Source organism: Rhinolophus ferrumequinum, chromosome 26 (assembly GCF_004115265.2).
Source record: "Rhinolophus ferrumequinum isolate MPI-CBG mRhiFer1 chromosome 26, mRhiFer1_v1.p, whole genome shotgun sequence".
NCBI lineage: Eukaryota > Metazoa > Chordata > Mammalia > Chiroptera > Rhinolophidae > Rhinolophus > Rhinolophus ferrumequinum.
This window is the reverse complement of record NC_046309.1, coordinates 28,298,811-28,316,634: the sequence shown is the minus strand read 5'-3', so window position 1 is coordinate 28,316,634 and position 17,824 is coordinate 28,298,811. Positions and strand designations below refer to the sequence as shown.

Sequence of the window (17,824 nt, the reverse complement as noted above, 5' to 3'; positions counted from 1 at the left end):
TCTATCTGTGGTCTAACTTTCAATGAAATTAAGAGGATGCATTTTCAATACCTAAGGATTACATAAATTACTAGCATTTAAATCATACTCATTCATTAAACCTCTTTAACAACCAGTTTATATTAACTTTTGAAATTATATTACTAAGTAGCTTCTAGAAGGCCTAGTATATTTCCTGTTAATGATCTCACAAACCTGAAGTCTTAAGAAAACAATACTGTGAAATATGAATACATTGGAAGGACTGATAGAAAAAAATAAAGAATGAAAGCTACTGTGTGTAAAGATTTTATTAGGTTACTCCACCTGCAGAAACAGATGCTGTATCTGTTTTAAATCATTTTGTCAGTGAAATTTTAGGCACTTTATGCATGATAATCAATCTTTATTTTAGAAGTTAAAAAATTAAAGTTTTAAAGATATCGCTGCTGTACACAGCTGTTATAACACCGCATTTTTAAAATGTTTCTTCTCCTTTGGATTAAGGTTAAGTTTTTGATTGAAAAAGCTTTACTTCCCATCTTACTTGTTTTTCCAAAGTAATTGAGGGATGATGGCATTCACATCAATTTATAAAAGTTGTTTTACAGTAAGCAGACATAATCCTGGCTACTTCTTTAAAATCAATTGAAAATAAAACAATAAGTATTTGGTTCCAGTTTAGAAATAGTCTACTCATATCTAAATAATGAGTATGTGAGTCAGCTAGGGGTAGTGTGAAATCCTCTTATTTACTTATCATTTGACTATTTAATTCCATAGTTTCACTGTACCTATTCTGTACTTCTTCAGTCCTCCCTTCTCTGCTGCTGGTATGACTTCTTCCTCTTCTTCCCTCGGTGGAGTCAGAGCCAGTAGCGTGGGTTGAGAGTGAGGGTGCTGGGAGCAGAAAGATCCCGGGATGCAGTTGCTCTTCCTCACCCCACATGGGCAACACAGCCTTGGTGCTAATTGGGAAAGTTATCAGGTGGGTCTTAGAGATGACACATGATTTACCAAAGGAAACTGAAAAGTTGTGTGCAAACAGGATGTGACCTTTAAAAAGGGATTTGTGCCTCTGCACTCTGGAAGCTTTCTGAATCATGGTGGGACAGTTTGGCCTTTTTTTGTCTCCCTCTTTATTTCCTTTCTCTCTCTCTCTCTCTCTCTCTCTCTCTCTCTCTCTCTCTCTCTCTCTCTCTCTCTCTCTCTCTCTCTCCCTCTCTCCCTCCCTCCCTCCCTCCCTCCCTCCCTTTCTTTATTTCTTTCAGGCAATGGAGTTTGTAAAAGTTGACTTTTCTGACAGGATGGTACCATGAGAAATATTTAGTAGAAGCAAATATTATTTGCTTTTTCATTCACAGAAACTTGTTCTATAATTCTACTTGTGTTGCCAGTTCTTTCTATATTGGCAGAATTGGAATTTTAAAAAAATAAATTCTAAAATACCAGAGAATTATTTTTAGAGAATTGAGGACAAATTTTTATTATTAATTTTTTAAATGTCCACAGGGTATGCAATTTTATAAATCAATTTGAGGTTGTAATAACTAAGTCAAGTTTAAGTGACATTTTGCTCAAAGGAATATAAAGCAGCATTCCATTTAAAAAATCAAAGAATTGTGTACTTAGAGTGTTCATAACATAATTTGAAAAGAAATTGCTTTGAAATTACCCCTAAGTTGCAATTCAGTACCACACAATTTTAGATGTTTCGAGTTCAGACTATGATACTATTGAAGCAATATTTCTTTTTTTTATCCTCTGCTAACATCCAAGAAAACTAAAGTACTTCAGATCAGGTTTTCTCAGACTACTAGCAATTACTAGGAAGAAAACGGTAATAAAAGTCCATCTTCCACACAATGTCAGCAGTTGCAAAATACAACGGAAGATGTTCTTGTTGCTTAGTCAGAATTACTTATGTGAAATTAATAATATTGCAAATTTTGGAATTTTCTAAAAAGTGAAACAGATCTAATATTCACTGTTAACAAAGATTCATACCACTGACTTGTATATTAAACAACCTAGTGGGTAAAAACTTGACAGCATGCTTCTAAATTTCTATAAAATGATGCCTGGAATGATGTTTAGCGTGTTTTTCACCTGTGCCACAAAGCAGAGGCGTTTTCAATTTTGTTTTTGTCTTTAATTTCTATTGTTTACGTGTTTGAAATATTCTCTCTCATTCTAATGATGACAGGAGGCACAGTTTGCTCCAGCGCGGTGAACGTTCACCATTCTCACGGCGTTCCTGCGGGTGGGTGGGGGGTTGTTACTGCCAGAGCCAGCTCAGCATATGCACTGCTGAGAGATCACGAAGGTTTTCATTTATTACTTTATGCCACACCACATATACAGGCTGCAGGATCTAACAGGCCTAGAGCTCCTCGGAATTCGTGATCCAAGTTAGAAGTTGCCTAGGATGTACTGGTGGTCCCCAGGTCAGCACGTGGGGCCAGAGGCTCACCCACCCCCCGCAGCCCTTAAGTCCCAGGCTCTACCAAGATATGCTTCATCGCGCGGTCCTGTGGAAAAGACCACATACAGTACTTTCATTAAGATCCTGTTTCCACCAATAGTTAATATTTTAATGGAGTTCCAAGTGTTATGGTAACTATATTTTTCTCAGCCAACATTTCTTTTTTATTAGCACAAACTTTCAGCAACCCTGACAACATTTTTATTTTCTCTGTAGTGGTTATTTTTACTCACCTGAGCAATCAGTTATTTGGTACTTGGGAGAAGTGCTGCATTTATTAGATAGTAAATACTCCTTTTATTGATTGATTGATTGATTGATTGATTGATAAAGTAAGGTTTTAGCCAAAATATATTTTCTTCAGCTAATTAAACATCATGAAGCAGGTTAGAAACTCTATTATATTGAACAAATTCTATGTGCTCTTCTGGCAGCCCACGCCCTTTATCTGAAAAGTGTGTTAATAGGATTGAATACCAAAAATGGTAACATCATTTTCCAAAATAAATAAGCATTCATTGCTTTATCTAAAAAAAGAAATACATCTACATATAGTTATCTCCCTAGAGAATGACTTACCAATAACTATTATTTAAAAAAAAAAGTAATTATTTTTAAAGTCACAATAGGAAAAATACTAACTTTTGTTTCTCATAAAGCATAAATGTGGCTGCATCAGTTCTGTTTGCTGTGAGGGAGAATCAGTTGTACATGCCTCAAGTGATGCTTTCCAATCTTTAAGCAATTATACACCAAAAATTAAAATTTAATTCAGTTAGATTTTTAAAGATGAAGTTCCCAGAGTAGAAATACAATGTGCCTGTACAATTCATTTGTATGCACTGAGTGCACTGTATTTCCATCTCATTCACAGAGGGTAACGTATTTGCAGATAAGAGTAGCAAAATGACAGAGAGAAAAACAGTTAATATTTTGGAAACTTTGCCCTTTGAAAATGATTTACAAAATATACTGGTCAGAAATTACTAGTTAATTTAGAAGTACAGGATTGAGTTTTCATGTATAAGAAAATATACGATTTATCACATATTGAAATAGATCCTACCTAAAACTTAAGCAAAGGCATAGGATGTTAATTTGAGGACCTGAGGTTACTAAAGCTAGAAGAACTATGTTGTTAGATGGCCTTATATCCACTCCTCCTGTCTTGCATTGTTATTTATACATTAAATTGCTATTTAACTGTTCAGGTGTGTATATAGTTTTATCTTAAGTTTTAAATTTCCTGAAGAATTCAAACTATGTTTCAAACTCTTTTAATGTCTAATAATATACAGTCCAGTTCAGTAGCCTCATTAAATATTTGTTCATTTGATTTATTAATTACTCTCAAGTTTACACATATTCATGAATGCACTGTGGATGATAAAAAGTTTTGTAAAATAGTGTAATAATATTGATTTCAAGAAGTTTATAATCTAGTAGAATCTGATGGATCAAAGATTGTAACTGGCTTACCCAGACTATGAGTTAAAAGGTAATAGGTAGATTTCAGAATGTCCCAAAGGAATATTTGTTGACAACAATGTAAACTAGAGTAGTTACATCCTCATAGTTGCAGAATATTGCTAGTAGCATAGTAGGAGAATTTAATGTTGCTAAATTATTTGTGTGCTCATTAAGAGCTTTCATTTTTCCTATTGTGTTTGCCTAATATTTTAAGACAGAAAAAGTTCTTTAAAAATTTTTAAGGATGATTACTTATATTTAAGAACATATGCAATAGCGGTTTTAAAAGTTGCAGTTGGATAGTTGGCTAGTAGTGACAAAGAGGAATGAATATATTTTACTCAACACCACATGCTTTAAATTGCGTTATTCTCTAAAAATAGAACAATTATATAGTGTTCAAATGACATTTATGTTCATCACCTCATATTATCTTCAGGAAGATCCCTTGAAATAAGATGAGGGCAATATTATTATTTCCACTTACAGATAATGAAATTGAAATTTAAAAGTTCAGCACTATACAAATAAAACCCGCGGTGATCAGATGGCTGCAGGTAGACTTGACCTTGGCCTGTGCATCTCCAGCTCCAGGGCTTTATTCTCTAAAATACTTGCTATTACCAATGCAAGACCTGCTGATTTTTGTTCTTTTTAAAATTATTAACTATAAATATTAATTACCACCTCACAGAACCCATTGTTTAATAATTATAGAGCTTTTTTTTCTTCTAATTTGGCTTCACTTAGCTTTGCTTTTAATAATGGGGAACAAAAGGGCTGCAAATATAACTTATGCTTAGAAATTTTAAAATAGCCGTCAGCAAGTGCACAGATATCATTCACTGCATTTGGTTTCTGTTCTTACGAACTCCACAATGGTTTGAACTTAATCCACTTAAAAGCATGTACACGTCTTGTTCTGATTATTTGTAAACATTTATTGATCACCAATTCTAGGCACTGGAGTTACAGAGGAATACGCAGGCCTTGCTCATGAAGGTAACGATATAAGTTAAGTATATATGGAAAAAAATTATTGCAGTGTAGTATGCTTAAGTGCAACACAAGCAGTGGAAAAGGACCACCTCTAAAGGGCCGTACAAGGTGAGTACAATGTCAGACTGACAAGCATCGTTGCAGCAACATTTGGCAACGGGGAGCAGACTAGTAACAGCCTGTTTATAGGGACTGGCATGGTATATCATCATAAGCCAGAAGCGATCTTGATAGGTAGATAGCTATCTGATTAATATCAGAAAAGAATATGCTTATGTAAGTAATCCACCTTTCAACTAGTTAGGAATTAGAAGCTGTTCAGCATCATCTCACTTAATTTTAGGTATACTTTGCAACTAACTTATCGTGGAGCATATGTCAGGAGGATGTGTTGGATGGGCGGCTTGGCCTGTTTTCCTTTTCACCGTCCTCTTACGCATGTCTCTTTCCTCGGGAGGATGCTGTCTCTTACATCAGCTTTTGTTAACGTCTATGGATCTGCACTCAACTAACGATGACCTAGAAGAACGAATCTTAGAGTATCAGTTCTAGACACGCTGCAACAGCATCACCTGAGTACTTATAAGAAATGCCCATTCTCAGGTCCCTCCCAAGACCTCCTGAATCAGAAAGTCTGGGGGTGGAGTTCCACTGTTACCTGAAGATCATTCTGATGCCTGCTCAGTGTGAGAACCCTGGCGGAGAAGACCTGCACTGCAGGTACTGATGCAGACTTGTAGGGTCCATCTCACTGTGGTTCAGCGTCTGTCGAACGCTTGTCTGAATGTAGCTGTGGAGGACTGCCTGCAGGAGACGCCCTGCATCCATTCCTTTAAGTCCTCTAACATCTAACCCTGACTGAGCAGACCCACCAATAGCCTCATGGATTTACCACCATCCTGTTGGCTCAAAATAAAATGGCTTCACACCAGTAGCCTGTATTTAGGGACGTTATCATGTGTTTTTAAAAGACCTCTTTAATTTGGTACCTTGTTTAGTCTAAGAATGTGGTAGGGCACGTACTATGCTACCGAAGATCCGGGGGGGGGGGGGTGAAAATTCCAAATTCACTGTGAGGAGTAGCTCTGTGTATGAGCTACTTCTTGCCTTTCCTCTTACACAGGGAACTTTGCGATTGGATGATAGTTCTCTGCTCAGTGAGCTGCAGAATTCTAACGTTCAATCCCTGGCTAACCCCTAGCAAATGTATCACACTGAGCGACGCGCCTACTCATGTTTTAAATTTTCTTCTCTTGGCTTTGGTGTTTTACACTTTTAACTTACCTTTTTTGTGTGTGCAATGTAATAGCCATGCTAAGTCCCTTTTGAAAAACCAAGTTGAAGGATTGTTTAAAAAATTAACAAATCATAAATTAAAAATTGTGTGCTTACAGAAAATGGTGAACTCTACAAGATTTTGCCCAAACCTAGAAGTATTCAAAAGGGATCAACACAATTTTTAATGAATGCAGTGGGAGCAAGAATGTGAAGTCATTAGAGACAATTTAGTCACAATAAGAAACTGAAGCTTAGAATGGCTCAGGGATTTGTTGATGGTCAGGGAGGCTAGATAACGGTAGAACCCAGATGAGAACTTAGCTCACTGAACCTAGATGTCTAAGTACTCTTCCTCTTGTGCTATGAGGCCTGAAATTATGTATTTACTATAAAAATATTGTATAAGTATAAATATACACATACGTGTATGCATGTATGTATGTGTATATATACTGGGGGTGCCAAAAAAATGTATACATATTTTAAGAGATGTTCTCTATGCTCAAGCAGTAGTTCCCCGTAATCAGAAGTGTCTGGTCGCTGATGGTAACCACTTTGAGCACGTCTTAAAATTGCAGAAGTCAAATGTGACTTGTATTCATCTTTTGTTATCAGTATAGAATATTACAATTAATATAGTTTTTTCCTTTCTTAAAATGTGTATATACTTTTTTTTGGCACCCTCTGTATATCTAATACAAGGTTTGATCAAAAAATACGATGAATGTTTAAATTTTTAAAAAAGTTGTTACAATGAAAGACACATTGACACTAGTCCCCCTCAAAATACTCCCCCTCACTTCAAACACATTTATCCCATTGTTCTTGCCACTTACTGAAGCAGTTCTGGGAGTCTTCTTTTGTGAGTGTCTTTATGAGCATTTAAGAAACCATGTGCATAAAAAATGGCCTGAGATATGGGCAAATGGTTTCATCCTCCATTATGACAATGCTCCATGTCACACATTGCTTCTGGGACAGAAATTTCTGTCAAATAAAAACATGACGGTGTGTCCTCATCCACCTTATTCACCGGATCTGGCACCATGTGACTCCTGGCTCTTCCCCAAAGTCAAAGTGATTCAGGACATGGAGGCAGCCATGACTGTGTAACTAAAGACACTCACGAAAGAGGACTTCCAGAACAGATTCAGGAAGTGGCCAGAGCGATGGGATGAGTGTGTTCGGAGTGAGGGGGTGTTATGAGGGAGACTAATGGCAACGTGTCTTTTACTGGAATAATTTTTCTTTAACTTAAACATTCACTGTATTTTTTTATAACACTGCATATATCCATATAATTTGTGTTATTTATATGAGTACAGAGTTTTGGGTAATTAGGTGAAGAAGTTGAGGCCTCAAAGGCTATGTGCCCAAAGGAATACAACTATTTAGTAATGGAAAAAGGACTGGAACACAAGGCTCCTTACGCCTTATGGTAGAATTTTTGCTACTGTAGAGAAAGCCAGACAAAAAGCTCCTTTTCACATAAAAATTAATTGTAATGTGTGATAGTGCAATTGTTGCAGAGATGCTGTAAGCAGGAACAAAGATGAGGAATTGTTAAAAGTCATTTAATTGTGCCTATCTCCTCTTGAAGTACAGCCTATTCTTTTACCACATTTATCAATCTTTTTATCCATTCAGTTCCATAAATGCATATCGCATCTCACCACAGAGGTAACTGAGTGAGCTGTACAGTGATAAATTTTTCTTGTTAGGAGAAATTACATTCACTAACTTGAGCTACTTCAGCATGAAATTGAAAAAGAATCATTTTGTCTTAATTTACATTCTTGATTCAATGAGAAAAATGTGAATTAACCCAACAGAAGTACAGATGCATTGCCTCAGATACTAAAGGTAAACTAAACTGGTATCATTAGAAGTTCATCAAATTATATATGCCCCCCACCCCCAATTATCAGAGTGGATTTTAAGCAAGGGTATCAAGGTGAGTTGTGCTGACCCTTTATACATTTTCAAATATTCACTTTGTCCTGCGGTTCCATTTTATTGTTTTTGATGCATCTTGATCAATCCTCCTCTGCATTTTCCATTTCTCACCTAAGCCGTGCACATCATTTCTTAATCAAAATCACTGGGAACGGTCTGCGGTTCACTGGCCTTAGGAGCTGCTGTTTGCCTTGAATAAATTACATGAAAACATGTTGATTGATAGATGTTGCATGTCAGAAAAGAAGATAACTGTATCTTCCTCAGCTCACTCAAAGGTCATGCACACAAAGTGATAAGAACAGCCACAGACAACTGTGAGATAAAGTGTATCATGAAAAGGTATGCAATCTTGCAACCGTGATACATGGACTTGAAAGGCATTATTTTTTTTCAAATACAAGTCATATATCCAGTTACATTTAGCTGTTAAAGTAAAAATAAAATATGCTTTACCTCAACAATATTTTCCAATATTGTAGTACTACACAATTTCTGCTTTTCTCGTGTGGTTGAAACAGTGACATGCATAATCATTTTTATAATCCACCTTTTAAGTTACTTCAAATCTTATATGGATATGGCAAGGTTTTGAGAAAATCTTAATCGATTTTATAATACACATTTATGTAGCAGCCTTAGAATGAAAGAAATCTGCATGTAAGTAAAATGTTTAATATTAATAAAAATGGAAACAAGAGTCCATAACCATTTCTTGTCTTGGATTTCCCACACGACTAAGGGACTCTTTCGAAGAAAATCTGTGGATTGAGACTTCAGTTGTGGTTTTGTTTTGTTTTGTTTTATGGGCCATCAGTATACTTCTAAATTGTGGGATTTTAAAAGTGCATTCACCTAAATGTTTATATGAAGAAGACAAAACCAAAAATACTTAAAAGGCCCTCTACATTTGAATAGTATGATTTTTTTGTCATAAAATATGTTTAAGGTATATTTGTGCTACATATCTAGCCTTATGTTAAAAAAATAAATCGCTTCTTTTATCAGTTTTCTATATCTCTGTGTTCATTAATCTAGCTTATCTTGAAAAGTTTGGTTAAAAAAGAAATCTGACAGTGTTTTGGAAGTAGTTTTTAAAATAGGATAGAATGTTTTTAATCACAAAAAGACTGGCCATGTTCTTATCTATCCCAAATTACTTTGTTCTCCAACAGAGCTGCCAAACTGTCAAACTGTCCAGCTCAGTATATAACAAAGGTTCTGTTGTATTGTAAAGATATTCATAACAATTTTATGGAAGGCTGAAAGTGTATAAGTTCACAGTAGTAGCGATAACACGGCAGTCTTCACTGTTTGGCTTGTGTATATTGGCACAGATCCCCAAAGTGGAGACTGACAGAGTCATGCAGAAATCTGGTATTTGAGCTGAAATTTACACACTTTAAGTGATGAACTAAACAGGCTGGTGTTTTCTTTTTCTTACTCAAAAAGTGCAAGGTTACACAATACAGACGGTTTTCATCTTTTCCCATAAATGCACAGATTCCTGGGATATAAATGACTGAATTCATCACCAATTCATCAGGGACGCTGAGCTATGCAGTTCTGTTTACAGTGGCAGAAAGTTAATATAAATTTTCATCAGAAGGGGAAGTTTACACATATGATTCTATTTGTCCTTCATTATTAGCACCTGAGTCAGGGCTAGAACGCATAATTGTCTACAGGCACAGGCCAAATAGATGCAAGGGAAAGGCAAATAAGCACACCAAAAATAATTTTATGGTTGTCTGTTACAATTCTCTCACTGGGATTCTTAATCTAGAAAATCAATAAACAACAGGAGTGAAACTCTTTTCCTCTGCTCAGGCGGGGCACAGCCGAAAGTAGCACACAGAAAGACCATTGTGCTTTTTTTTGTTTTACTTTACTTTATTCTTCCTGTGAAGTTTATTGGATCGGTTTCTACTCAAAGCAAAATATATCCTGAGTCGGTCTGTTCATTTTATACATTTTTCAGTCAGTATTTTTTAAAGTGTAACTGTTCAAGTGGCAGCAAATTTGACATGACAAAACAGTACCTTCATTTAATTTTCTAAAAAAAGTTAACTCATGGGCAGCTATTGTATTTATCTCACAGATTTTCTTATATTTGATTGTATGGTCATCAGAAAATTTGTGGAAACTTAAATATTCAGAATAGAGCAGTGCTATACAAGTTTGACAATAGAGAAGACATACTAATGACATAAAGCCAAGATCAATGATCCTGATTTTAGGACACAATATTCTTCAATATATCACTAGATGGAAAAATACTAAAATTAGCCTATGTTAGATACATTTTATCAACATCAAGGGTATTTTATTGTATCTAATTTTATATTTAGTGTGAATTTCAATATAATTTATTTCGTTTGAATTTTGTCTTTTAAGTTATATTAATTTAAATTAATTTACCTTTTACAACTGAAGAAAGTTGTTTACTTTGTATCTGTAATCTGGCTTCAGTATAACCTTTCACATTATTTTATGCTTCTCATTGAACTTTATTAATAAATAACTTTGCTCTTTCTATCCCTGCTGCTTCTTTAAAATACCGCTTCTTCTCTGTCTAGTAGGCAAATACAAATAAATATCATTTTTATGGGTTTGGGGGCATGAATAATAGTGTCCATTTAAAAAAAGGACCAGATATCTATTCCTAACCAAGAATAAAGACAAATTTAAACTCCAGTTTATAGAACTCCAGTTCCCAAATGTGATGACTAGGTAGTACATGAAAATAAAATATTGGAAAAGCATTTTGAAAGTGATAGTATAGTTCTTACAAATGTATGTTTTGATAATTATTCTCACAGTGGGTTAATTGAAAACCACACAGTTTGTTTTTTACTGTAATCTATAAAGTCAATTCATTTTCTATATTTTTCCAATTTATTTTTTTAATCTCATAATGTATACTCTAATTATTATATTATTTGGAAGCAATTATTCAGAGTATTTAATTACTTCTTTCTCTCCATTTGTCCTACTTACCTTGACAAGATTGTGAGGCTTTTTTTCATTAAATTTCTCAAAAGAATGTTGAACCATGATAATACTTGCCTTTTCACCTATATTTACGCAGGTGATACTCTCAGCAACATTTGTAAAGTAAAAAGCTGATCTACCACAATTAGCCAATAACAAGAGTTATTTGTGTCCCTCCTGTCAATATTATAAATATTTCCACTATATTGTACTCACTCTTTAAAGCAAAATCCACTGAAGTTATATAAAATGTTAGTAATACATTTCATCTTTTATACTTATGCTTTACCTATTGAAATATTTGAGAAAATGCTGCATCAGTATTCACCCAGAAGATGAAAAGAGTCACACAGAGAAGTTTGTGTCAACAGGAAAAGCATCTGGTGAAAACTGAACAAATTATGCAAATAGACAGATGTTTTCCATGTATGTAATATATGGATACATTTTTCAGGTTTCGTCCAGATGTTTGGAATCATGTGGACATATCACAACCTCTTCGTGACCTCTTCTTTTCCCTATCAGGTAGACAGAGATTAAACGACTTCTTTAAGTGCATTTGGTATTGGATGTTTAGGACCTCAGTCAGTATTGACATCAGGTTGTTTTTGTTTTTTTTCTTCCCTAAAACAACCTGAACTCAAACTACATCTCTAGACTAGACAACCAGTTTGACTGCCTTTAATTAGAAATTAACTGATATTTTTAACTCTTAGTTACTTACTTCTCAATTAAAATCGTGCCGTTAAGTTTTTATATCCACATGTCCTCAAACACTGCTCTTTTCGTATCTTGCTTTGTTGTCTCTCTCTTTTTTTTTTTTTTTTTTTTTTTTTGGAGGGAATAAAATCTCACTAATTTGTATAATAAACCTCGGATTGATTAAACAAGTTCTCATTAAATCAAGATTATGGGGGAAGAATTTAAGGAATCAAATTGTTTTCAGACACTTGAACTGATGTAGGAGCTGTCTTTCTCATATAAATAATGTGCTAATTACAAATTTTCTTTTTGCTAATTAAGACAAGTCAGCAGGACTTCTACTGGGCAATACTTAGCTTAAGTGTTCAAGTTGCTATATGTACTTGAAATTAATGAAACTGAATTACCTTTAAAATGATAGTCTCTTCATTATTTTCTGTTATTCTTTGTACTCATTCTTTTCAATTGTTTTAATGCAGAAAGGTTTAATTTCATATACATATTTATCAATCTTTATAAATTATTTTAGTAGTATTTGAAGATTAAAGAATTGTTAAAGTTAGGATAATCAACTCTCAAAACACACACGCAAAAAAAAATTCCTATGCTGTCTAATTAATTTCAGAAAAAGACCAAAATCTCTTACAAACTTGTTACATTTTTTTGGGGGGGTGGTCTCCATTTCTATCTGTTTTACTATGGCATTAGATGTCAAACAGATATTATCTTACATGCATCTATAATTAATTTTCTGATTTTCATCTGTTTTCAGTGGATAAAAATGCTACTGTGGATAAATTATGTCTGTTACAGATAAAGGGAGAGGTTGGAAGAGTACCGATAAGCCTGCCATATATTTTCATGCCACTCCTGAACTCCATTCTGCTTTCTTTTTCCTGAGCATGCTGTTTACTGATCATGTTTTTATATATGCTGTTTGCATTTACAGTTCTCTTTATAGTTCTTTGAAACACCTTAAAATCAAAACCCTTTTTTTCTTTGCTACTTCATTCCCAAATTTTGAAAAGTAGCAAAAGACCTGATACCATTCAGATGAGTATCTCCAACAATATGTGGCACTTAATAGATGCCCAGTAAACATTTGCTTAGTGGAGGAATTAATATGATGGAATTAATACCCTGACAAGAAAATTGATGTTTTTTTTTTTTTTTTGCTTATTCATCCTAAGGAGGCATGAACAGTGAGACTGAGATTATCAAGATTGATTACCCACATCTTGCTATATGAACTTTGGCAAGCTTACACTATCTTGACCTAAGTTTTCTGTCTTTGTTTTTACGTTAGAATAATTCTTGCACCTCCAAAATTACTTCATATTTCTTCATAAGATTGAGGTCATAAATAATCATGGTACTATCATATTAATTATATCGGTGCACAATCATTTAAACTATGCCAAAATATGGCAGAGAAATAGAAAAGAAATCATGCGTTAGTAATACCAAAATGTTAATACTGAAAAACTTAATCATAAGTTACCAAATTTTATTAATCACTTTTATGTGACCTCTTTGAACAGCTTTTTACTTGAAATGTACTAATCATTAAAGTACGTTTTTCCTTTTTTCTTTATTTTTATACTTGCATAGAGACAGTTTTCTGGAAGATGTTTAAATACCAGTGTTAAAGATTACACAAAATGTTACATGTTTATTGTAACCTAATTTAAATATTTATAATATTGATGGATTCAAAGCTCCTTAGGGCTCCAGAACTGGCCAGATTACACTGCAGAAATGCTCAGTTATTAGTACTCACTAGGATTCATCAATGAATGGATGGATCAATGAATGAATTCAGAACTTTAAAGAAATATGTAATCCATAAGCTAAATTCATCGTGGGCTGGTGTGTGTGTGCTTGTTGTATGAGTCCATATCCATGTGGGATATATTATGTATGGCTTTTTTTTGTTTTGTTTTGTTTTTATATTAGGGCTTTAAACTGTGACAAGAAGTATTATTCAATGATAAAAATATGTTTTATGATGTTATGCTTAACCATTTCTAACAACTACCCATCTCTGAAAATAAACACTAGTGAAGATATTTAGATCCCAAAGCAATACTATCAGTTGATTTCTTGGAAAGTAATGAATTCTTGGGCAATGAGTGTCTTGTTGTTCCCCTCCCACAAAAAAGAGACTAAAACCTAACTTGCATCAATAACTAACAAGCCACTCATTTAACTAGGCAAAATGGAAAAATCTATTAAAACTCCAACCTGGTTTCTTTCTTTCCAATAGCCTAAAAATCTATTAATTTCTCCTTAAAGCTATTTTAGCAAGTAGAAATAGAGCTATTCTGAATAATATTCTAGTGCTGACAATATGTTTATTCATAATTGTGATCTTTTCCAGGATGCAATTTTGCCATTGTATACATAGAGTGATAATACTTATTTTGACCAAAAGTTAGAGTTTAACTGGATCTCAGAACTGTAAATATATTTCTCATCTCAAGGATAATGCTCTGCTGTTGATTTTCTAAATTTATCAGTTGAGAATTGTGTTCAGATATGAGTAGAGAGGTTGTAAAAACTGAGACATGAACAAATTAGGAAATTAATATTTCACATAAAACCAAGAAGCCTGGAAGTTATCATTTGTTAGCTTTGACTCATTGGCTGAAAGATGACACAGCTGAAGTTTTCATGATGCTCTTGACTTGTTCCTTATAGTCACAAGGTAGCAAGGACTACATGTCTCAAATGTAGGAAGGAGGGGAGACCAGATGGCAAAAGAATGCCTATATCAGGACAGCAAAAGTTTTACTGAAGTCCATGGCAGACGTTTGCTCATGTCTCATCCATTGGAACTACAAGTATGTCCCATAGCTACCCCCGCTTTACAGGAGACAGAGAAACAGTTTTCAGCAGGAAACATTTACTCTTCTAATAAAATCATGTTTCCGTTAGTAAGGAATACGAAGCAATGTATACTGAATATACAACTAGAAGGCTCTGTCACAGAAATTGATGTAACTTAAGTCATTTCACCTAAGTTCAAAGAATAACATTTAGTATTCATCCAACAGAACATTATGTACCTTCATGCCAGAAACTGTTAAAAATAAACTGTTAGGGATTTAAAAAATCGGACCTATTCCTCACCCTTGAGCACACACATATATTTTAGTAAATACTTAATTAAAAAGAAAGTACATGTTTTATTAAAGTATTGTTTTCAATATGATAGATAATGATGGGCTATGGAAGAACTTTTTGCTTAGGAAGTTCGGGAGCTTTGCAGAGAAAGTGAAGTTCAAGGTTAGTCATAAAGATGAGTAGGGCTTTGACAAATATTCAAAAGGAGGAAAAGGCAGTAAGGAAAGAACCTTTTCCTGGCAGAGGGATCATCCAGTCCAGGAGGGTCGAGTCATTCATTCATTTGGCAAATGTTTGTTAGCACCTGTGTGGTCCAGTAAGCTGGAACTGGGGATGGGTGTGCGACTAAAACTGATGTGATCCTTACTTGCCTTACTTAGAGCACGTGGTCTAGTCCTAAAGAGTAACTGGAGTTTAGTGCTTTTGATTGTGGTCACACAGGATACCTGTGCAGAAGGAAGCCCTAGAGAGGCCAAGCAGCCTCCTCAGGGTGAAGAAGAAGGAGCTGTAAGAAGACCCCACCCTCACTTTAAACCGTTCATCCTGTTTCAGAACTGTGAGCCATTAAAAGGCTGCTTAGTAGAGAATGACATAATTACATTTGAATTTTAAAAGGCTAGAGTAACAGCCGTGGAAAGGATTAATTGGAGTTAAGTCTTAAAAATTGGGTGTTCAGATAATAGAGATTCCAATAAGTCATCAAGAGATAAGACTATAGCAGTATTTGTGGTGATGAAAGGGAAATGAATACAAAAATTTCCCTGGGAAGCAGCACTGACAAAACTTGAGAATGGATTTCATTGGGTGTGGAGAGCTCTAGGAAAAGGGATCAATCTAGCATGTCTCTTAAGTTCTTTGTGTGTTTGTGTGTTTGTGTGTATGTGTGTGTGTAATTTGGAACTGCCAATCATCTTAATCAAAATTGCGTCAATAAGATATTTGAGTTTGTGATGCCTGTGAAACAAAAATCCAAGTGGAAATGTTGTTTTCAACAGAAATGCAGATATCTGAATATGTAAATATTAAAGAGGTTTGTATTAGAGATAGGGAATTGGAAGACTTTAGTATATGATATGTAAAGCTATGCTATTATTTGGAATATATATACCGGGGGTGCCAAAAAAATGTATACACATTTTAACTTTGTTCAACGTTGCTTAAGCAGTAGTTCACCATCATCAGAAGTGTCTGGACGCTGATGGTAACCACTTTGAGCACCTCTTGTAATTGCAGAAGTCAAACGTGACTTGTATTCATTTTCTGTTATCAGTATATATTAATACTTTTTTTTCCCTTCTTAAATGTGTATACATTTTTTGGCACCCTCTGTATTTAATAATTTGTTCATTCTTTGGACAGATATTTATTAAGCACATACTATTCTTAGCACTGGAGACGTACACACACGCACACACACACTGAAGTCTCTGTCTTCATGGAGTTTACGTTCTAGCTAGGACAGGGCCAATGAGCAAGTAGGTACTATAACGTCATGGTAAATACGTAAAGGTAAGTACAGGTGGAGGGAGGTCTGCGGGGTAGTACAGAGCGATGCTCTTCTAGAGAGGTCAGTGAACAGACCCCTCCGATGGGGAGCATGCTGGCAGAGATCTTAAAGAACAGGATGGAGCCTAATGTATGCAAGGGGTCCAAGCAGATGGAACCGAGTGTGCAGTGGCCTTGAGACTCGGGGTGAGGGTGCAATCTGTGTGAGGCCTAGCAAGGGGGTCAGTATGAGTAAAGGGGTTAGTGGGGTGATATTTGGTCCACTAGGTAGCAACTGGACAGTTTATGTACAGATTTTAGTCTAAGTGACAATTCCTTGGAGGTCTTAGAAAAGGAAATTCACGTGATATGATTTAAGTTTTAGAAGGAATTTTGGCTGCTCTGTGCAAAATACTCAGAAGGGAGTGAAAAGGAGAAAACAGAGAAACCAGAGAGAGATGGGTACTATAAGGGACGAAGAGACGAGGCAAGAACTGATGGGAGCCTGGAGCAGGCTGGTTGCCCCAGAAGCGCTATGACGTTTCACAGGTTCTGCATTCCAAATATTTTGCTGATGACTCGATGTGAGGGATGTGAGAGAGAAAGAGGAATCAAGGATGACGGCAACATCTAGGGTTTGTTCAAATTGGTGAACTGAGAAAGAGCAACAGTTTTTTGTTTGGTTTCTTTGTGGGGGGGCTTGTTAATAAGCAGCTCAGTTGATGAATGTTAAATTTCTTGTGCTGATCTGAGAGACGAAGGACATGGTCAAAGCAAATGGACAGACATGTGAGTTCATGGAGAGCATGCGACCTGGAGATGTAAACCCATGAGTTGTCAGCATGTAGATGGTACTTAAAGCTAGGAGTCTGAGTGGGAATAAAAGACAAGGGAAGAAGAGAAGATGTCCAAAGACCCCTGGTCACTTAAAACACCGAGATTTTGGAGAAGGTAGAAGCCATGCAATGAAGGCTAAGAAGTAGCAGCCGGCATAGAGAGTGACAAGAAACAGAAGGAGGCTGAGAACTGGGAAGGATTTACATTTGAAAGGTGAGCTGAGGAAGACAAGCTGACAGTTCATTTCTGTCCATACCATCTTCATGTTGCTGTGTCCTGTCTTAAACTTTAACATTTAAAATGTTTAGATGAGACTGCTGAATGAGAGGCACCAAAATTTTCAGCTCAGTGTAATTAAACTGCCCTGATTATTAGTAGAGACGGAGGGTTTCATTCCCATCATGATGTGTTGTTCTATTTTTATAGCTAAGGCTAATGTTTGCCTCATCCAATTAATCTCTGCATGGCTATGCCAATTGTTCAGTGTTTAAGGCTTGGTAAAGAAAGCAGAGG

At 35.3% G+C, this 17,824-nt stretch overlaps 1 protein-coding gene across 3 annotated transcripts in view; it reads left to right on the top strand.

Annotated features, from left to right (window-relative positions):
* The window catches only part of FOXP2 (forkhead box P2), a 606,662-nt gene that overhangs the window by 409,850 nt on the left and 178,988 nt on the right, over nt 1-17,824 (top strand). The gene's annotated exons all lie outside the window — the stretch shown is intronic.